At 35.3% G+C, this 23,970-nt stretch overlaps 1 long non-coding RNA gene across 2 annotated transcripts; it reads right to left on the reverse strand.

Moving 5' to 3' along the window:
• Positions 1–660: 660 nt before the first annotated feature.
• On the reverse strand, positions 661–9,076 carry LOC115922617. Of its 2 annotated transcripts, XR_004063509.1 has the most exons (4): positions 8,792–9,076; positions 4,170–4,197; positions 2,639–2,687; positions 661–716 (listed from the first exon to the last, which is right to left on the reverse strand). It is a non-coding gene; the product is annotated as an uncharacterized LOC115922617 (long non-coding RNA). The 2 variants fall into 2 exon arrangements; XR_004063507.1 differs by lacking the exon at positions 661–716 and having other exon boundaries at positions 2,377–2,687; positions 8,792–9,068.
• Between the last annotated feature and the right edge of the window lie 14,894 nt (positions 9,077–23,970).

The following is a 23,970-nucleotide window of genomic DNA, read 5'->3' on the forward strand; positions in this document are numbered from 1 at the left end:
ATCTACTTTACTCTTTAAAATGTATACCTCTTTTTTTTCTTTCCCAAGATTTACAATATTACTGCTTTCAACTGTAAGTATGGTCTTATCAAGTTCCAGGAATTAGAGTTAGATTCCTTTCCCTCTATTGTTCTTCTTTTTATTTCAGTTTACTTTTAATTCCTTCTAGAAACTACCAATAATTTCTTTATAATTGACAATAATTATGTCTTCTAAAAATGGCAATACAATCTTTAGAAATATTCTGTTCCAGTTTTGATTCGATTCAAGATTTCCAGATTCAAGTTTCATTCAGTATGTATGTTTCAGATTCAAGGTTCAAGATAGTTCAAGTTCAAGTGCTAGTTCAAATACAAGTTCAAGTGCAAGTTCTTTGGAAGTTCTTTAGTTCAAAATAGTTCAAGATAGTTCAAAATAGTTCAAGATAGTTCAAGATAGTTCAAGATAGTTCAAGATAGTTCAAGATAGTTCAAGTGCAAGTTCAAGTGTAAGTTCAAGTGCAAGTTCAAGTGCAAGTTCAAGTGTAAGTTCAAGTGTAAGTTCAAGTGCAAGTTCAAGTTCTTTGGAGAGTTCTTTGGAGAGTTCTTTGGAGAGTTCTTTGGAGAGTTCTTTGGAGAGTTCTTTGGAGAGTTCTTTGGAGAGTTCTTTGGAGAGTTCTTTGGAGAGTTCTTTGGAGAGTTCTTTGGAGAGTTCTTTGGAGTGTACCACCCTCGGTCCTGCAAAAGACAGAAAGGAATAGAAAAAAAAATTAATTAAATTCAATAGACACGTCTGGGCAATTCTTGAGAAATCATCAAGGAGCTCGTATCTATTGAAATGAGAATGACTTAATTATTAAATCACTATTGCTTCAAAATAGACTTCCCCTTTAAGTCAACATAGATATGTGCCAGATCCAGCCCCATTCACTTTTTACATGATTGAAAAGCCCTGATAAGGGCTCGTTTGTACCATATTATGAAGTTTATGAATTAATATGGATTATAGATTAGAATCTAGAATATACTTACTTTAATTAGAGCGATGCTGGAAAGTGTGCTTAGATGTTAAGTACTTGTAATCTGGCATTTTCGTAAGTAAGAAGACCAGCCACTATCGCTTTTGCAACAGCGCTGTGTTGTGTGCATCTATTAAATGCAGTGCACAATTTATCGTCACCACTAGTGCGGGCGCGGGTGCCAGCGGTCTATTAAGGCAAGCCGGGATTTGCGGAACCAGAAGATAGTCTCAGTGGAGCATCCCGAGACCAAAATAAAGTCATAGTCATATAGTCATAGTGATAAAACACCCTAAATGTAAAAAATCTGCTCACAAAAACTAAAAGGAAACCAAAACCCAAGGAGAAAATCATCTCATACGAAAGAGTAATATGAGAGAAGCAATTTCAAAAAAGTTTCATCAAAATCGGCTATAAAATAAGAGAGTTATGAAAGTTTGAAAACACTTGTTGTACTTTCTATGGGGATCCTCAAATTGGCAACGCAAATACAAATAGTGAGCCCTCATCCAATGCTTAAAGATACTATGTCCCTTTTGCAGCCAACATCAAATTCTGAAGAACTTTGCAGAAATTATGAATATGTCATGTATGTCCTATCTGTCAAATTTAAACATTAGCAGTGTCCTAATATTCATATTATGCAAAGAAACCCGTTTACTTGCTAGACTAGCTTCACTGTCAGACACTATTGAGTGACTCACTGGCTTTTTTCTTCTTTGGTAATAACATACATGTACATAAAATGAGCTGTAAAGGGTATATGAACATTTGTCAACATCAATATCCCACTTCTGCTTGTAATGGCCAAAATTAAACTGATTGAATCTTTGCGCAGCATAAAATGTACGACCATTCGGTACAATGGTCTGAAAATAAGACCATTACTTACTGGCTCTATAGTTCTTAAGTCGATTCGACAACTAATAGTTGTTATTTTCCAACTTAAAGACATTTTCAAGCCCCCCCCCCTTTTTTTTAGGGAAGTTCTAAATTAGTATTATCTTTCAAATGCCGTTGGAATGTAACCTCCTCATTTTGTTGGCCTGCAAATGGGACATAGTACCTTTAAAGGTAAAGACCAGTTTTGGTCATGCGATTGCATTGGGACGCTAAACATGTAAACAAAAATTAATGGCCTAACTCAAATCTTTTGGGACCCATAAAATAGCTTTGACTTAGACAAATTTTGATTTAGGAGGGTTATAAAATAATGGGACAAAACAGGATGGGCTACGTGTAGACATTCAACCATAGCAATTTTTGACTTATCCCAGTTCGACTTAGGCAAGGTCACCTGTACTATATGTTTTGCATTGGACTAAAATCAAAATACATCTATACGTTTGCACTAGGTGTTCAATGAAAAAAACTTTTTCTTCTTTATCAACTCCTTACATAATTCACTATGGATTCTCTTCAAATTTTGGCTACACCCAATGGAAGAGTATTATGAATTGTCCACAAAATTATGTTGCATACCTACGGAAGTGTCAAAAATGTTATATAGAAATTTCATTAAGCCATAGCTTTCCTATTCCGCGTTCAATTATGTTCCCAATTATGCAGATCTGTTTCATTCCATTGTAGCTTTAATTTAAAAACTACTTGACTTCAGCCTTCTTAAGCAGATCAACTTACTCTCTGCAACTCTCTGCAACTCTCTGCAACTCTGAAAACAGTCAATAACCTGAAAGAAAAAAAGAAAAGAAAAAAACAATTGCATTTCATGAAATACCAATATGAATATATTACACAAATAAATACAAATAGTGAGCCCTCATCCAATGCTTAAAGATACTATGTCGGTCCCTTTTGCAGCCAACATCAAATTATGTAGAACTTTGCAGAAATTATGAATATGTCATGTATGTCCTATCTGTCAAATTTAAACATTAGCAGTGTCCTAATATTCATATTATGCAAAGAAACCCGTTTACTTGCTATACTAGCTTCCCTGTCAGACACTATTGAGTGACTCACTGGCTTTTTTCTTCTTTGGTAATAACATACATGTACATAAAATGAGCTGTAAAGGGTATATGAACATTTGTCAACATCAATATCCCACTTCTGCTTGTAATGGCCAAAATTAAACTGATTGAATCTTTGCGCAGCATAAAATGTACGACCATTCGGTACAATGGTCTGAAAATAAGACCATTACTTACTGGCTCTATAGTTCTTAAGTCGATTCGACAACTAATAGTCGTTATTTTCCAACTTAAAGACATTTTCAAGCCCCCCCCCCCCTTTTTTTTTAGGGAACTTCTAAATTAGTATTATCTTTCAAATGCCGTTCGAATGTAGCCTTCTCATTTTGTTGGCCTGCAAATGGGACATAGTACCTTTAAAGGTAAAGACCAGTTTTGGTCATGCGATTGCATTGGGACGCTAAACATGTAAACAAAAATTAATGGCCTAACTCAAATCTTTTGGGACCCATAAAATAGCTTTGACTTAGACAAATTTTGATTTAGGAGGGTTATAAAATAATGGGACAAAACAGGATGGGCTACGTGTAGACGTTCAACCATAGCAATTTTTGACTTATCCAAGTTCGACTTAGGCAAGGTCACCTGTACTATATGTATTGCATTGGACTAAAATCAAAATACATCTATCATTTGCACTAGGTGTTTAAACAAACTTTTTCGGAAACGTTGTGGAATCGATCACAAAAGGTTGATCATCTAGCATATACGGTAAGTATTGGTGTGTACTGAAAGGTTGTGGATCATCAAAATGATGAGAAATTTGACCCAGTCATGGTAAAGTTACAAGCACTGTACACAGAAAGATGTATATGGGACTATGCGACACATGCGCGATATCTATCCACTCCGGATAGATATAATTTACCAAATATATCAATTAGTATCAAAATTTGTATCATCAGGTATTAGTCAAAACATATTCTTTCACATGATTGGTAATAAAAGGTACCATTTCATTTTTTGAGAGGGGGGCGTTTCCAAAACTGGTCTATACCTTTACTGACATAATTAAAAGTAACTTGGTAGTGTCCAAAAAGTTATATAGACAATTTCTAAAAGCCATAGCTTTCGTATTCTGCATTCAATTGTTCCCAATTATGCGGATCTGTTTCATTCCGTCATAGCTTTAATTTAAAAACTACTTGACTTCAGCCTTTCTAAGCATATCAACTTACTTTCTGCAACTCTTGAACTCTCAGTAACCTAAAATACAAACAAAAAAAACAAAAAAATTACATTTAATAAAATACCAATATGAATATATTACAATAAATACAAATAATGAGCCCTCATTCATAATGCTAAATGACATAAATAAAACAAGTCAACGCAAAGCATAGCATCCCCTCGCAGGGTACATACTGGGAAATCAAACTTAGGCCATGTTTTGATGCCATGTACTTTCATATCAAATTTGATTAAAATCCGTCAAACATTACTAAAGTTATCAATTTCAGAAACCAGATTCGCATATTTAATGAGCTATGACCTTTGACCTATATACTGGGAAATCAAACTTAGGCCGTGTTTTGATTAGGCCTGAGTCATGTCGGGATTTTCATAAACCGGGTCCCGACGGCCTTGCACCTATCGGGACCCGGTGTCCCGAAATCAGCTCGCAGGATTTGTCACTTGCCTCTATAAAAAGCGCATATCATGATTATTATCATCAGTATGTCCCTTAAAAGTGACCTTTTTTATCAATCAAATCAATTAACTAATGCATACCTCGGCTCAGATCGGTATATTCTTCCATTTGACATTATTTTCATCCATGATTGGCGATGTTTAGTGCCATTATCGTGCCTCTAAAAGTAAAAAAACTGGGGCAAAAATAGAATGACAACGTTCCAGCCGCCATTTTGATTTATGCAGGTTGAATAAATCTGGTCAAAAAATATGAATGTTAGAATAATAAAACAGCTTTCTAAAAAATTCTTCTTTACAATATACCGATCATATAATTTTTTAAAGACAAAATAAATATTTATCTCTTATTTTAAACATCGCATGCTTTTTTTTAAAAGCTGAAAATTACTTGGTAATCACGAAGTTTCGATACGGATAGCTGTTGCAAGGCAAGTTCAGACTAGTCTCGGAAAAATGCGCAGTGCTCGTCGTTAGCTGTAATGCGTGCCAGAACGAACCCAAACAAAGACGTGATCGTAACGAGAAAAAAATCATTAAAAACTACGAGAGCGCAATTGGAAAGACAACTACTGCTCAAAATTACCATAATCGGGTACATAACTTGGACAAAGAATTCAATAATCGCCCAAGAAATGCCACAGAAATTGTGATAATCGAGGAGTAACTGGGTACATTTTTATCGCCTGCTGCAAATACTAGAATCCTTTGTTATACTGCTTTTCACCGTAGAGGGCGGTATTTGGTTTCTATAGCCTCGTGTTCAATTTAAACACGTGTAATTCTGACATATCAGCAGGCCCATTCGGATAATGATTGTACCTGTAGTAACTCCTTAAATATCACTATTTATGTGGCTTTTCTTGGACAACTATTGTATTCTTCCTCCAAGTTATGTATCTGCTTACGATAATTTTGAGTAGTTGTCTTTCCAATTGTGCTCTCGTAGTTTTTAATGATTTTTTTCTCGTTACGATCACGTCTTTGTTTGGGTTTGTTCTGATACGCATTACAGCTAACGACGAGCACTGCGCATTTTTCCGAGACTAGTCTGAACTTGCCTTTTATACCATGTACCTTCCTATCAAATTTCATTAAAATCCGTCAAACATTACTAAAGTTATCGAATAGAAACCAGATTTGCACATTTAATGAGCTATGACCTTTGACCTACATACTCCGAAACTGAACTTATGCTGTATTTTGATAGCATGTACCTTCATATCAAATTTGATTAAAATCTGTCAAACATTACTAAAGTTATCGATCGGAAACCAGATTCGCATATTTAATGAGCCATGACCTTTGACCTACATACTCCGAAATTGAATTTATGCTGTGTTTTTATACCATTTACCTTCATATCAAATTTCATTAAAATTGGTCAAACATTACTAAAGTTATTGATTTTAAACCAGATTCGCATATTTAATGAGCTATGACCTTTGACCTACATACTCGGAAATTGAACTTATGCTGTGTTTTTATACTATGTACCTTCATATCGAATTTCATGAAAATCCATCAAATAATACTAAAGTTATCAAACAGAAACCAGATTCGCATATTTAATGAGCTATGACCTTTGACCTACATACTCCAAAATTGAACTTATGCTATGTTTTTAAACCATGTACCTTCCTATCAAATTTCATTAAAATCCGTCAAACATTACTAAAGTTATCGAATAGAAACCAGATTCGCATATTTAATGAGCCATGACCTTTGACCTACAAACTCCGAAATTGACCTTATGCTGTGTTTTTATAGATCTACCATTTACCTTCATATCAAATTTCATTAAAATCCGTCAAACATTACTAAAGTTATTTATTTTAAACCAGATTTGTTACGGCACAAAGAAGGAAGGGCATCGAGCAGCATATTAATACAGGGGTCTAGATCCCCTCCTTCTTTGGCGAGGCGATAATTATTATCCCATGACTTTTACAAGCCGATCGCCTGTCAGCTGTGACCTGTCTAATTATCAACTATCAAGATATTTATGATTGGAATTAGAAATTAATAGATCTAGACTAGATCTAGGTCTAGTCTAGATCTATGATCTAGGTAGGGAGGCCAATGCCCAAATCTAACTTTTTAATTACTAATTTGTTTATAATAAAACAAACATTAAAAGAAAGCATTTTCTTTCACTAAGAAAACTCACCCATCTGCCGACTCCAGAAGTTCCATAAAATAGGAGATATCCAGCTAGTTCCTATGAGGTTCCTTCTACGCCTGGCCGTACGTAAGAGCCTTGAAACAATCAATTTCAATTACGTTGAGAATTAGACAGGCCCGAGGGAATGGGCGTGTCATCATGGTCATTGCCCGGACAACAAGTTCAAAACTTCGCGCGAAAGTACATTCATCATCACCGGCTAGCCTTGAATTAGTCGCACACACCGACACAGTACTGCAGGCCAGGTACGGTAATTGCATGCAAGCCGCGATCGACCATGCTAGCCATGGCATGGAGGGTCAAAACATAATGGAGAGAAAGCTCGAAAGCCACTCATTGTAAATTAAGAAAGTAATTAAAAATTAAATAAATAAATAGGCCTACCTTAGTTTTGTGATGTATTCCAATTACTATTTCCTCAGACATCAGTAAAGATCTGACACTGCATTATCATCGATCGATAAATCCAACTTGCACTTGCATGCAGCGATCACAATACGGAATCAAATATGACTGCACGCATTGATAGACGTGTACTACTTACGGAGATATTTCTCTCCCTCTCTCTCTCTCTCTCTCACTAACCATATGATGATATCATACACTAAAACACACACGCTCAAATCATGGCATTCATTACACTTCTCAATTGGAGTATAGACTGCTCACGTAGACTTTTTTTTTTTTTACTGAAATGTCTTTTTTTACACTTCTCATACATTACTGCACGACACTGGTGTCTAGTGCTGAGAAAAAGGTACTATGTGTGAGACTACGTCAAATTTGTTTTGCGCGCGATGAGACCGGAGCTCATAAATATTCATATTATGATGTCGCAAGACTTCTATTTGGGGCTCAAACAATGAGGTCTCTGTTCACAATTTTCCTTCTCAATTTGAGATGGCTCTAGCTAGTATGGGGCTCAAACCAACGCAAGATTGACAAAAACATCGTACTCTATCTACCTTCGAATGTGCAGTTTGTAAAAATCTGCAATTAAAAAGATATAATCTTTTTTCGTTATATTTTCTAGTTGTTAAAAGTGACATTTGTGCACATCTGATATGTTAATCTCTTTCAAAAGTTCTTTGATATTAAATTGGTTCCATATTTTTAGGATCTACCTTCAGTCATTGAGAAGGATTTTAGTGAGCTAACCTCATCACCCTCTAGTTTCTCTTGTGCGTCCGTTTTTTTCGTCTGCTAGCCCAATTATTGGATCAAAATACGTCAAAATCTGCAAGATCGTCAATAAATGGTGAAAGATCGTTACAGATCCGTGATTATAGGTATGTTGTGGAGTGTTTAATTGTGTATTTGTTATACATTTTATTCCATAGACCCTAGATATTTGTTTTCTTTTTTTTCCCCTTTTTTTTTCTTCTGGTAATTTTCTGACTTGGAGTTGGACGACGAGCGCACAAATCGTAGGCGTAGAAGCCTTACGCCCGGGCATTGGCCTCCCTAATCTAGGCCTATAGTCAGATAGATCTAGTATCTAGATCTAGTAGTAGTATAGTACTAGGCCTAGATCCCTACGGACTTACGGTTTTTAATTTATAACAACACTGACCTAGATCTAGAACTAGATCTAGACTAGGTCTACGGTCTATTGGGGGAAATGAGTATGGTAAAACCGGTCACTCAAAGTCAAACTGAGTCAAAGATTTTCACTTTTTTGAAACACTTCCTTTTTGTTTTTCGTAGGGCTTCAAAATTCAATCACAATCACACTCGCTGAGCTGATGATATTACACGTAGACCCTAGGCTATACATGTATACGTAAGATGTATCGCATCTCAGACTTGATTTGTAACTGCAAACATTATTATAGATATAAACAAAGTCAATGCCTTTAAAAGTTTAATACACTCACACACTTATGCGATAACGCAAAATCTCCAACAAACTAATAAGAAAGGATTCACGATAAAGTAATACAATAGCAACAACCGATTTCTTACCAAAGCTAAGCTAGCAATCAGCACAACAGCACAAAACAGCAGTACTCGGATACTCATATGACCATGAGTACGAGTGTGCATGCAATTCGAATCGGCCAAAATCTTGGTCAGATTAAATTCGCCCTACAGACAATTCGCCCAGTATATTTCTCGCGCATATAATTTCTCACGAAATGCATGATTTTGCGTGTTTATATCTAAGGGAAAAGGAATGTCAAAACAATGGATATCTGATACCTTGTCGTTTAGGCCATGTAAAAAGAATATACATGTTTAGCGTCCCCGCCCACTTCTTTTTTGGGGGCAGCCTCCTACACTGTCGCTCATAAAGGTGGAATATTTTTTTTTTATCCGGAATTTATGGAATTATTTTAAAAATAATTTAAAAATACTAGATCTAGATAAATAATAGTATAATTCTCAGATTTTATTGAACAATGATTTGCCAATGTGTGTTTTGCGTGACTGCTAAATCATGTATATGCTACTATGCTTATCAACTAGGGGACCTATGCCCTTAAGTCATAAATGACAGTAATGAGGATTAATGCCCCACAAAAGGGCCCTTATAGCACATCGACACGGTTTTGATCCTGGGGCCTCACAGTTACGAGGCCATTGCTTTGTCACTGAACCATGACTGTACGCAGCGGGGGCTAGGGTAGGGGGCAGTTTCCATGAATTAAAAAAAAAAACAGAAAATGCAATAAATTTTCAATAATTTATTGCATTTTACCCCGGTTTCCAACATAAAAAAATCCTCTGGACGGCCTTGCATTATTGCGTGCGAGCTCTTTTAATATATAGCATATGGGCAAAAACACGCCTATACGAAATACATTATAAATATTATTGCTCGATCTGAAAAGTCAACGGCAAAATGCGTGGGAAAGTAGTGAGCAATAATCGAGCCAGTTGTACATTTCATCGCGCACCAGCTGCTGGTGACCATGACAATGTATATTACGCATATAACAAAATGCGCACTATGACCGAACTCCATCATTGTGACGTAACAATCACACCCTAGGCATACTGTTTGCAGTGTATCTCTGTAAATGTTGATCAATTTTCTTCCAAATTTTGATATGTTTTAGCCGACTGAGACAATTTTCAACAAATGCCGTCGCCACGATTTTTCATTTTGACAAAAGCATCATGGCGTATTTTTGCGATTAAAGGAGGCATGTCAATTTTTCACATTTTGCGTGTATTCTCTATTGGACATGACTTTTTCTCAAATCTGGATTCTACATTCCTGTCTTTTGCGAGCAATATCGCCGTTATTTTTGCTTGTTTTTTATTGATTTTTGAGTATAATGTAGCTGAGACTATATGCTATCTAAATCTCCCTCATTTTTTCAATCAGATGTCAGGATCATGCTCACGATCATGATCATGATCATCATGATCATGATCATAATCATCAACATCATCATCGTCATCATCAACATTATCATTATCATCGTCATCATCGTCATCACCATTACTATCAAGATCATCATCATCATCATCATCATTGTTTACATGTCTATATAACTTCTCCCATTCTCAAATCTATCATAAGACTTAGACAGACCACCTTATTCGTCTTCGTGACGAATTCAAGTCTAGTTTATTTTTTTTTTATTTATTATTCTTCCTCGAATTTGTTCGCAGGATATCTCAAGACTGAATGAAGGCATTGTTATGAATCTTTCAATGATGATAGATCTTAGTCTAACTTAGAACTGCGTGACTTTTCAAAGACTCAAAGTCATCGTGACGTCATCCAGGCGCCATTTTGTGAAAATCAACTAATGATCATATCTTCATAACGGATAGTAATTTTTCATTCATATTTATCATGAATAAGATCAATATCCGTCGGGTCAATTTGAGGTCAATAAATGCGCGCAAAAATGCGCGTACGCGTAGGCGCGCGCGTTAATGCGCGCGTAAAATTTTAAATTGCTCAAAATCGTCTTAAATTTTTTTTGCATACGTTTCAGGCCATTATAAGCATTTCATAAAAAATCACGCAAAACACGCATTTTTGGACGTTTTCGTTCGTCACGGCCGAACGAAAAATAATTTCTCCGCAAAAGCTCTTGACCGAATATTCCTCATATTTTTCCGGAAAATTTGATACCATGTTTAGCTCTTTATCACTATTAAAAACGGAATGAGCGTCCGTTCAAGATAACCGTCCGTACGCGCGATTTTTGTAATACATTGCATATATGGGCAAAAACATGCCTATGAAAAGTCCATTGGGATGAATAGGGATTGCCAATTTTTTTTTCATATTTAGATAGAGTATGAGTCGGAGGTATGATTTCATATCTCATTTGGCCATTAAGTACATCTTGACGGCATCATAATGGCCTTGGAAGTCAAATATACAAAATTGCATATTATGACGTCATTGTATTTATGGAAAATGTAGTGTATTTCTCTCAATATTCATCGATTCTCTTTGAAATGTCGATATGTTGTAGATAAGGCAATTCTCTACAAGATCACTTTTCACTAAGTTTCATTTTAATGAGGTCATCATAGTACAAAATTCAATTAAAGGCCACATGTCAGAATTTTCGTCATTTGCGTGTTATGTCTATGGAAGGTGAATTTCGTTCACATCATGAATCTACATGGCATTCATCTATGAGCACTATCTATCTTATGTGTGCTCTGTTTTCTCCCAAATTGGGGTATGTTATAGCTGAGACCATGGGCTATAAAAACGGTGTACTTTGTTTTTTCATCGGATGTTGGGATCATGTCGGAATTTTCAATCGAAAGTTGAAATTGCAAATTTTGACGGAATCATTAGGTGATACGTAACGAAGTCTACGTATCACCTTTTGATTTCGTCAAGATTTTCTTTATTAGGTGATACGTAACGAAGTCTACGTATCACCTATTGATTTCGTCAAGATTTTTATTTATTTTTTTTAGGTGGTCTGTTGAAAACAGATCACCTATTGTTTTCGTCAGAATTTTCTTTATTATTATTATTATTCTTTATTTTTATTTATTTCCTACACTTTTTTGTGCCTAGGATAACTCAAGTTCGGTTTCGTCAATTTCATTCAATTTTGGCACAGTCATAGGTCATTGTCATGAGACGTGACAGGAACATTTTCAAGGTCATCAAGTCATCGTGACGTCATCCAGGCGCCATTTTGTGAAATCACGTTATCCATCATATCTTCATGATGCATAAGCAAAGGTCATTCATATCCATATCACATATATTTCAGGTCAAGGGTCAAAAGTTCATGTCATCATAGGTCACATAAAGGTCATGACGCGCGCGTACGTGCGCGTCAAAATTTAAAAATGCTCAAAATCACTTTACTATTAAAGGAGAGTACGAATTAGGTCATTTTAAGCATTTCAAAATTTTCCGTCCGTATGTGTCCACGCGCGCGTTGCGCGCGCTCACAACGCGCGGAAAAGGTCAAATTCATTTTTTTTTACATGATTTAGATTCCTCTTACCGTAAATGACAATTTACATTAATTTCAGTCACTCTTGACCTTTCATAAGGCCGTGAGCGCGCGTCAAAGTTCAAAATCCGCGCGTGCTGCTATGGGCAATATAATGCAAATTTGATCAAAAACATCCCATTTTAAAAATCAAAATAGCTCTTCAGATAATCAATTGATCCCAACTTTTATATCATAGTTGGAAAAAACATGAGTTGGAGATATGATTTCATGTGTAATTTGACCCTCAATTAACTAATGACGTCATCATAATGGCCTCCGATTTCAAAATTTCAATTTGCATATTATGACGTCAGCAGATTTTTGGAAAATTGATTGTATCTCTGTAAATATTGATCAATTTTCTTTCAAATTTTGATATGTTCTACCTGAGAATATTCTCTACAAATGCAGTCAACACGATATTTCATTTTGACAATGGTATCATGGCGTATTTTTGCGATTAAAGGAGGGATGTCAATTTTTCACATTGTGCGTGTATTCTCTATGGGACATGACTTTTTCTCAAAACTGGATTCTACATTCTCGTTTTTATTTCTTCCCGTTTTTTGTTTATCGGTTAACTCAAGATTGGTTGTGTTAATTTCTTTCAATTTTGACACATTTATAAGTCATTGTCATGAGACGTGACAAGAACATTTTCAAGGTCATCAGGTCATCATGACGTCATCCAGGCGCCATTTTGTGAAATCACGTTATCCATCATATCTTCATGATGCATAAGCAAAGGTCATTCATATTCATATCACATATACTTCAGGTCAAGGGTTAACAAGTCATGTCATCAAAGGTCACATAAAGGTCATGACGCGCACGTACGCGCGCGTCAAAATTTTAAAATGCTCAAAATCACTTAACTATTAAAGGAGAGTACGAATCAGGTCATTTTAAGCATTTCAAAATTTTCCGTCCGTAAGTGTCACCGCGCGCGTTGCGCGCGCTCATAACGCGCGGAAAAGGTCAAATTCAAATTGTTTACATGATTTAGATTCCTCTTACCGTAAATGACAATTTACATTAATTTCAGTCACTCTTGACCTTTCATAAGGCCGTGAGCGCGCGTCAAAGTTCAAAATCCGCGCGTGCTGCTATGGGCAATATAATGCAAATTTGATCAAAAACATCCCATTTTAAAAATCAAAATAGCTCTTCAGATAATCAATTGATCCCAACTTTTATATCATAGTTGGAAAAAATATGAGTTGGAGATATGATTTCATGTGTAATTTGACCCTCAATTAACTAATGACGTCATCATAATGGCCTCCGAACTCAAAATTTCAATTTGCATATTATGACGTCAGCAGATTTTTGGAAAATTGATTGTATCTCTGTAAATATTGATCAATTTTCTTTCAAATTTTGATATGTTCTACCTGAGAATATTCTCTACAAATGCAGTCAACACGATATTTCATTTTGACAATGGTATCATGGCGTATTTTTGCGATTAAAGGAGGGATGTCAATTTTTCACATTGTGCGTGTATTCTCTATGGGACATGACTTTTTCTCAAAACTGGATTCTACATTCTCGTTTTTATTTCTTCCCGTTTTTTGTTTATCGGTTAACTCAAGATTGGTTGTGTTAATTTCTTTCAATTTTGACACATTTATAAGTCATTGTCATGAGACGTGACAAGAACATTTTCAAGGTCATCAGGTCATCGTGACGTCATCCAGGCGCCATTTTGTGAAATCACGTTATCCATCATATCTTCATGATGCATCAGCAAAGGTCATTCATATTCATATCACATATATTTCAGGTCAAAAGTCAACAGGTCATGTCATCAAAAGTCACATAAAGGTCACGACGCGCGCGTACGTGCGCGTCAAAATTTAAAAATGCTCAAAATCACTTAACTATTAAACAAGAGTACGAATCAGGTCATTTTAAGCATTTCAAAATTTTCCGTCCGTACGTGTCAACGTGCGCGTTGCGCGCGCTCACAACGCGCGGAAAAGGTCAAATTCATTTTTTTTTTACTTGATTTAGATTCCTCTTACCGTAAATGACAATTTACATTAATTTCAGTCACCCTTGACCTTTTATAAGGCCGTGAGCGCGCGTCAAAGTTCAAAATCCGCGCGTGCTGCTATGGGCAATATAATGCAAATTTGATCAAAAACATTTCATTTTAAAAATCAAAATAGCTCTTCAGATAGTCAATTGACCTCAATTTTTATATCATGGTTAGAAAAAGCATGAGTTGGAGATATGATTTCATGTGTCATTTGACCCTCAATTAACTCATGACGTTATCATAATGGCCTCCGAACTCAAAATTTCAATTTGCATATTATGACGTCAGCAGATTTTTGGAAAATTGATTGTAACTCTGTAAATATTGATCAATTTTCTTTCAAATTTTGATATGTTCTACCTTAGAATATTCTCTACAAATGCAGTTGCACGATATTTCATTTTGACAATAGTATCATGGCGTATTTTTGCAATTAAAGGAGGCATGTCAATTTTTCACATTTTGCGTGTATTCTCTATGGGACATGACTTTTTCTCAAAACTGGATTCTACATTTTCGTCTTTCGCGAGCCATATCTCCGTCGTTTTATCTTTGTTTACGCTGAGCTTTGAGTATGTTGTAGCTGAGACAATAAGCTTTCACAAGTGTGCCCATCATTTTTCGATCAGATGCCGGGATCATGCTCATATCTCACTTGCAAAGTGGGTTTTGATAATTCCATTTTCCGTTTACGTGTAATCTCTATGGGAAATGTTTTGGTATATCGGTAACGCACTTGACTTCCGACCTCGAGGTCCCTGGTTCGAGTCCGGGCGTCTCCAACAATTTTTTTTTTAACTTTTTTTTCTTTTTGACCTTTCACTGTACCATCTCCTTTGAATATTAAAACACGTACAATCGCAAATAATGTAATAAACAACCATATTTACTTTATTATTACCCTATTATTACTTGATCCATTACTTTTTGCGTGTAATCCTTATGGGAGATGACTTTTTCTCAAATCTGGATTCTACATTCTTGTCTTTTGCGAGCAATATCGCCGTTATTTCGGCTTGGTTTTTGTTGATTTTTGAGTATGTTGTAGCTGAGACTATACGCTATCTAAATGTTCTCTAATTTCGATCAGTCTGATGTCATCGTGGTCTGTTGATGATAATCATCAACATCATCATGATCATGATCATCATCATCATCATCGTCATCACCATTACTATCAAGATCATCATCATCATCATCATGATCATCATCATTGTTTACATGTCTATATAACTTCTCCCTTTCTCAATATAGTAAATATTATAATCTATCATAAGACTTGAAGACAGACCACCTAATTCGTCCCCATGACGAATTAAATTTCTAGTTATTATTATTTCTTTATTTTTATTTCCTACACTTTTTTGTGCCTAGGATAACTCAAGTTCGGTTTCGTCAATTTCATTCAATTTTGGCACAGTCATAGGTCATTGTCATGAAACGTGACAGGAACATTTTTAAGGTCATCATGTTATCGTGACGTCATCCAGGCGCCATTTTGTGAAATCCCATTATCCATCATATCTTCATGATGCATAAGCAAAGGTCATTCATATTCATATCACATATACTTCAGGTCAAGGGTCAACAAGTCATGTCATCAAAGGTCACATAAAGGTCATGACGCGCACGTACGCGCGCGTCAAAATTTAAAAATGCTCAAAATCACTTAACTATTAAAGGAGAGTACGAATCAGGTCATTTTAAGCATTTCAAAAATTTCCGTCCGTACTTGTCCCCGCTCACAACGCGCGGAAAAGGTCAAATTCAATTTTTTTACATGATTTAGATTCCTCTTACCGTAAATGACAATTTACATTAATTTCAGTCACTCTTGACCTTTCATAAGGCCGTGAGCGCGCGTCAAAGTTCAAAATCCGCGCGTGCTGCTATAGGCAATATAATGCAAATTTGATCAAAAACATCTTATTTTAAAAATCAAAATAGCTCTTCAGATAGTCAATTGACCCCAACTTTTATATCATGGTTGGAAAAAACATGAGTTGGAGATATGATTTCATGTCTCATTTGACCCTCAATTAACTCATGACGTCATCATAATGGCCTCCAAACTTAAAATATTAATTTGCATATTATGACGTCAGCAGATTTTTTGAAAATTGATTGTATCTCTGTAAATATTAATCAATTTTCTTTCAAATTTGGATATGTTCTACCTTAGAATATTCTCTACAAATGCAGTCACCACAATAATTCATTTTGACAATGGTATCATGGCGTATTTTCGCGATTAAAGGAGGCATGTCAATTTTTCACATTTTGCGTGTATTCTCTATGGGACATGACTTTTTCTTAAAACTGGATTCTATTTCCCGTCTTTCACGAGCAATATCTCCGTCGTTTTAGCTTTGTTTTCGCTGAGCTTTGAGTATGTTGTAGCTGAGACAATGAGCTATCACAAGTGTGCCCTTTATTTTTCGATCAGATGCCGGGATCATGCTCATATCTCACTTGCAAAGAGGGATTTGAGAATTCCATTTTCCGTTTACATGTATTCTCTATGGGAAATGTTTTGGTATATCGGTAACGCACTTGACTTCCGACCTCGAGGTCCCTGGTTCGAGTCCGGGCGTCTCCAACAATTTTTTTTCTTCATTTTTTTTCTTTTTTGACTTTTCAATGATCATAAAATTGAAAACAGACCACCTAATTCGTCACCATGACGAATTCAATTTCTAGTTTTTATTTATTATTCTTCCTCGAATTTGTTCGCAGGATATCTCAAGACTGAATGAAGGCATTGTTATGAATCTTTCAATGATGATAGATCTTAGTCTAACTTAGAACTGCGTGACTTTTCAAAGACTCAAAGTCATCGTGACGTCATCCAGGCGCCATTTTGTGAAAATCAACTAATGATCATATCTTCATAACGGATAGTAATTTTTCATTCATATTTATCATGAATAAGATCAATATCCGTCGGGTCAATTTGAGGTCAATAAATGCGCGCAAAAATGCGCGTACGCGTAGGCGCGCGCGTTAATGCGCGCGTAAAATTTTAAATTGCTCAAAATCGTCTTAAATTTTTTTTGCATACGTTTCAGGCCATTATAAGCATTTCATAAAAAATCACGCAAAACACGCATTTTTGGACGTTTTCGTTCGTCACGGCCGAACGAAAAATAATTTCTCCGCAAAAGCTCTTGACCGAATATTCCTCATATTTTTCCGGAAAATTTGATACCATGTTTAGCTCTTTATCACTATTAAAAACGGAATGAGCGTCCGTTCAAGATAACCGTCCGTACGCGCGATTTTTGTAATACATTGCATATATGGGCAAAAACATGCCTATGAAAAGTCCATTGGGATGAATAGGGATTGCCAATTTTTTTTTCATATTTAGATAGAGTATGAGTCGGAGGTATGATTTCATATCTCATTTGGCCATTAAGTACATCTTGACGGCATCATAATGGCCTTGGAAGTCAAATATACAAAATTGCATATTATGACGTCATTGTATTTATGGAAAATGTAGTGTATTTCTCTCAATATTCATCGATTCTCTTTGAAATGTCGATATGTTGTAGATAAGGCAATTCTCTACAAGATCACTTTTCACTAAGTTTCATTTTAATGAGGTCATCATAGTACAAAATTCAATTAAAGGCCACATGTCAGAATTTTCGTCATTTGCGTGTTATGTCTATGGAAGGTGAATTTCGTTCACATCATGAATCTACATGGCATTCATCTATGAGCACTATCTATCTTATGTGTGCTCTGTTTTCTCCCAAATTGGGGTATGTTATAGCTGAGACCATGGGCTATAAAAACGGTGCTTTTAGTTTTTTGATCAGATGATGAGATCATATCACAATTTTCAGTTGAATGTTGAAATGATGAATATGTCACGTATGTCCTATTTGTGAAAATTAAACGTTAGCAGTGTCCTCGTATTGAAATTATGTAAGGAAACCCTTTTACTTTCTAGACTTTACTCTCAGACACTATTGAGTGACTGACTGACATCTTTTTTTCTCTGGTAATAAAATACATAAAATGAGCGTTATAGAGAACATGAGCATTCGGCTACATTAATAACCCACTCTGTTCTCATTGTTCATTTCCTATTCAAGACTTGAATAATGACGAACTTCATTCAATATTTGGTAGTAATACTACAGATACTTATACTGATATCAATGATTTAAACTATTTATCCGAAAAAGAATATGAGTTTCATTTCAGTAGGTTTCTGAACTGTAAATATTATATTGATGAGGATTTTACGACTGAATTCAGTAACATTAACTATCATTTTAGTATTTTACATTTTAATTCGCGTAGTTTAAACAAAAATTGTAATGCTTTATCCAATTTCATCTGTACTTATGTATAGAAACTTGGGTTAATGATAGTACGCCACTGTTATTCAATGTGTCTGGTCATTTATTTATACATTTTAATCGCCAAGTAGAAAGGGTAGAGGTGTTGGTCTATTGGTCGCTGACAATTTTGAATATGAAATACGCAATGATATATTTATATTATACCCATCATACAACTATGAATCACTGTTTATTAAAAGCAATTTGCCGAGACATAAGAATATTATTGTAGGTGCCATATATAGGAAACCCCAATCAAATATCAATGATTTCATCCCTGTCTTTGAAAATGTTTTACAAAAAAAAAAAAATTGTGAATAAACAGCTTTATATAATGGGAGATTTTAACCTTGATCCCGTGAAATTTACTGCCAATGCTGTATGTAATTTCTTGAGCGAAATACATTCAAATCTTTGTATTCCTTTAATTGACAAGCCTTCAAGAAAGACTGACGGATCAATATCCCTCTAATCCACATTCCTTATACAGTGACAGTATATATCCATCCGATATTTAAAGATTTTATTTTCAAGCAACTAGTGAATCTCACGTCGACAACTCAAAATGATCGCTAATGTATTCTCACATTTATTTTGACTTTTCATTTACGCCGGGACATCGTGACGTCATACACTATTCATTTTTAATTATTCATGCATAAGCTCTTATTTATCAATTACATTTTTATTTCTTTGAATAAGATAAAAATCGTCAAAATGCGTTCTTCATGATGTAAATTAGAGTCAAAGGTGTAACTGGTTACTGCACAGAGTCAATGGTCATATATTGTCTCAATCTATCTTCCCTAGATCCATAATGATCAAGGGATCGACACAATTTAAACTTGACATATGGATAGATCATTATGGGAGGAGCATTTTATAAAATAATATGATATCGTGTAATGCATTCTTTGTTATGTAAACCAATATCATACGTATCACCTAATTCGTCTAAGTGACGAATTAAAGTCTAGTTAGGTGATACGTAACGAAGTCTACGTATCACCTATTGATTTCGTCAAGATTTTTATTTATTTTTTTTTTTATTTATTATTCTTCCTCGAATTTGTTCGCAGGATATCTCAAGACTGAATGAAGGCATTGTTATGAATCTTTCAATGATGATAGATCTTAGTCTAACTTAGAACTGCGTGACTTTTCAAAGACTCAAAGTCATCGTGACGTCATCCAGGCGCCATTTTGTGAAAATCAACTAATGATCATATCTTCATAACGGATAGTAATTTTTCATTCATATTTATCATGAATAAGATCAATATCCGTCGGGTCAATTTGAGGTCAATAAATGCGCGCAAAAATGCGCGTACGCGTAGGCGCGCGCGTTAATGCGCGCGTAAAATTTTAAATTGCTCAAAATCGTCTTAAATTTTTTTTGCATACGTTTCAGGCCATTATAAGCATTTCATAAAAAATCACGCAAAACACGCATTTTTGGACGTTTTCGTTCGTCACGGCCGAACGAAAAATAATTTCTCCGCAAAAGCTCTTGACCGAATATTCCTCATATTTTTCCGGAAAATTTGATACCATGTTTAGCTCTTTATCACTATTAAAAACGGAATGAGCGTCCGTTCAAGATAACCGTCCGTACGCGCGATTTTTGTAATACATTGCATATATGGGCAAAAACATGCCTATGAAAAGTCCATTGGGATGAATAGGGATTGCCAATTTTTTTTTCATATTTAGATAGAGTATGAGTCGGAGGTATGATTTCATATCTCATTTGGCCATTAAGTACATCTTGACGGCATCATAATGGCCTTGGAAGTCAAATATACAAAATTGCATATTATGACGTCATTGTATTTATGGAAAATGTAGTGTATTTCTCTCAATATTCATCGATTCTCTTTGAAATGTCGATATGTTGTAGATAAGGCAATTCTCTACAAGATCACTTTTCACTAAGTTTCATTTTAATGAGGTCATCATAGTACAAAATTCAATTAAAGGCCACATGTCAGAATTTTCGTCATTTGCGTGTTATGTCTATGGAAGGTGAATTTCGTTCACATCATGAATCTACATGGCATTCATCAATGAGCACTATCTATCTTATGTGTGCTCTGTTTTCTCCCAAATTGGGGTATGTTATAGCTGAGACCATGGGCTATAAAAACGGTGTACTTTGTTTTTTCATCGGATGTTGGGATCATGTCGGAATTTTCAATCGAAAGTTGAAATTGCAAATTTTGACGGAATCATTAGGTGATACGTAACGAAGTCTACGTATCACCTTTTGATTTCGTCAAGATTTTCTTTATTAGGTGATACGTAACGAAGTCTACGTATCACCTATTGATTTCGTCAAGATTTTTATTTATTTTTTTTTTATTTATTATTCTTCCTCGAATTTGTTCGCAGGATATCTCAAGACTGAATGAAGGCATTGTTATGAATCTTTCAATGATGATAGATCTTAGTCTAACTTAGAACTGCGTGACTTTTCAAAGACTCAAAGTCATCGTGACGTCATCCAGGCGCCATTTTGTGAAAATCAACTAATGATCATATCTTCATAACGGATAGTAATTTTTCATTCATATTTATCATGAATAAGATCAATATCCGTCGGGTCAATTTGAGGTCAATAAATGCGCGCAAAAATGCGCGTACGCGTAGGCGCGCGCGTTAATGCGCGCGTAAAATTTTAAATTGCTCAAAATCGTCTTAAATTTTTTTTGCATACGTTTCAGGCCATTATAAGCATTTCATAAAAAATCACGCAAAACACGCATTTTTGGACGTTTTCGTTCGTCACGGCCGAACGAAAAATAATTTCTCCGCAAAAGCTCTTGACCGAATATTCCTCATATTTTTCCGGAAAATTTGATACCATGTTTAGCTCTTTATCACTATTAAAAACGGAATGAGCGTCCGTTCAAGATAACCGTCCGTACGCGCGATTTTTGTAATACATTGCATATATGGGCAAAAACATGCCTATGAAAAGTCCATTGGGATGAATAGGGATTGCCAATTTTTTTTCATATTTAGATAGAGTATGAGTCGGAGGTATGATTTCATATCTCATTTGGCCATTAAGTACATCTTGACGGCATCATAATGGCCTTGGAAGTCAAATATACAAAATTGCATATTATGACGTCATTGTATTTATGGAAAATGTAGTGTATTTCTCTCAATATTCATCGATTCTCTTTGAAATGTCGATATGTTGTAGATAAGGCAATTCTCTACAAGATCACTTTTCACTAAGTTTCATTTTAATGAGGTCATCATAGTACAAAATTCAATTAAAGGCCACATGTCAGAATTTTCGTCATTTGCGTGTTATGTCTATGGAAGGTGAATTTCGTTCACATCATGAATCTACATGGCATTCATCTATGAGCACTATCTATCTTATGTGTGCTCTGTTTTCTCCCAAATTGGGGTATGTTATAGCTGAGACCATGGGCTATAAAAACGGTGTACTTTGTTTTTTCATCGGATGTTGGGATCATGTCGGAATTTTCAATCGAAAGTTGAAATTGCAAATTTTGACGGAATCATTAGGTGATACGTAACGAAGTCTACGTATCACCTTTTGATTTCGTCAAGATTTTCTTTATTAGGTGATACGTAACGAAGTCTACGTATCACCTATTGATTTCGTCAAGATTTTTATTTATTTTTTTTTTATTTATTATTCTTCCTCGAATTTGTTCGCAGGATATCTCAAGACTGAATGAAGGCATTGTTATGAATCTTTCAATGATGATAGATCTTAGTCTAACTTAGAACTGCGTGACTTTTCAAAGACTCAAAGTCATCGTGACGTCATCCAGGCGCCATTTTGTGAAAATCAACTAATGATCATATCTTCATAACGGATAGTAATTTTTCATTCATATTTATCATGAATAAGATCAATATCCGTCGGGTCAATTTGAGGTCAATAAATGCGCGCAAAAATGCGCGTACGCGTAGGCGCGCGCGTTAATGCGCGCGTAAAATTTTAAATTGCTCAAAATCGTCTTAAATTTTTTTTGCATACGTTTCAGGCCATTATAAGCATTTCATAAAAAATCACGCAAAACACGCATTTTTGGACGTTTTCGTTCGTCACGGCCGAACGAAAAATAATTTCTCCGCAAAAGCTCTTGACCGAATATTCCTCATATTTTTCCGGAAAATTTGATACCATGTTTAGCTCTTTATCACTATTAAAAACGGAATGAGCGTCCGTTCAAGATAACCGTCCGTACGCGCGATTTTTGTAATACATTGCATATATGGGCAAAAACATGCCTATGAAAAGTCCATTGGGATGAATAGGGATTGCCAATTTTTTTTTCATATTTAGATAGAGTATGAGTCGGAGGTATGATTTCATATCTCATTTGGCCATTAAGTACATCTTGACGGCATCATAATGGCCTTGGAAGTCAAATATACAAAATTGCATATTATGACGTCATTGTATTTATGGAAAATGTAGTGTATTTCTCTCAATATTCATCGATTCTCTTTGAAATGTCGATATGTTGTAGATAAGGCAATTCTCTACAAGATCACTTTTCACTAAGTTTCATTTTAATGAGGTCATCATAGTACAAAATTCAATTAAAGGCCACATGTCAGAATTTTCGTCATTTGCGTGTTATGTCTATGGAAGGTGAATTTCGTTCACATCATGAATCTACATGGCATTCATCTATGAGCACTATCTATCTTATGTGTGCTCTGTTTTCTCCCAAATTGGGGTATGTTATAGCTGAGACCATGGGCTATAAAAACGGTGTACTTTGTTTTTTCATCGGATGTTGGGATCATGTCGGAATTTTCAATCGAAAGTTGAAATTGCAAATTTTGACGGAATCATTAGGTGATACGTAACGAAGTCTACGTATCACCTTTTGATTTCGTCAAGATTTTCTTTATTAGGTGATACGTAACGAAGTCTACGTATCACCTATTGATTTCGTCAAGATTTTTATTTATTTTTTTTTTATTTATTATTCTTCCTCGAATTTGTTCGCAGGATATCTCAAGACTGAATGAAGGCATTGTTATGAATCTTTCAATGATGATAGATCTTAGTCTAACTTAGAACTGCGTGACTTTTCAAAGACTCAAAGTCATCGTGACGTCATCCAGGCGCCATTTTGTGAAAATCAACTAATGATCATATCTTCATAACGGATAGTAATTTTTCATTCATATTTATCATGAATAAGATCAATATCCGTCGGGTCAATTTGAGGTCAATAAATGCGCGCAAAAATGCGCGTACGCGTAGGCGCGCGCGTTAATGCGCGCGTAAAATTT

This window comes from Strongylocentrotus purpuratus, unplaced genomic scaffold (genome assembly GCF_000002235.5).
Source record: "Strongylocentrotus purpuratus isolate Spur 01 unplaced genomic scaffold, Spur_5.0 spur5_contig_822, whole genome shotgun sequence".
In the NCBI taxonomy this organism is placed as follows: domain Eukaryota; kingdom Metazoa; phylum Echinodermata; class Echinoidea; order Camarodonta; family Strongylocentrotidae; genus Strongylocentrotus; species Strongylocentrotus purpuratus.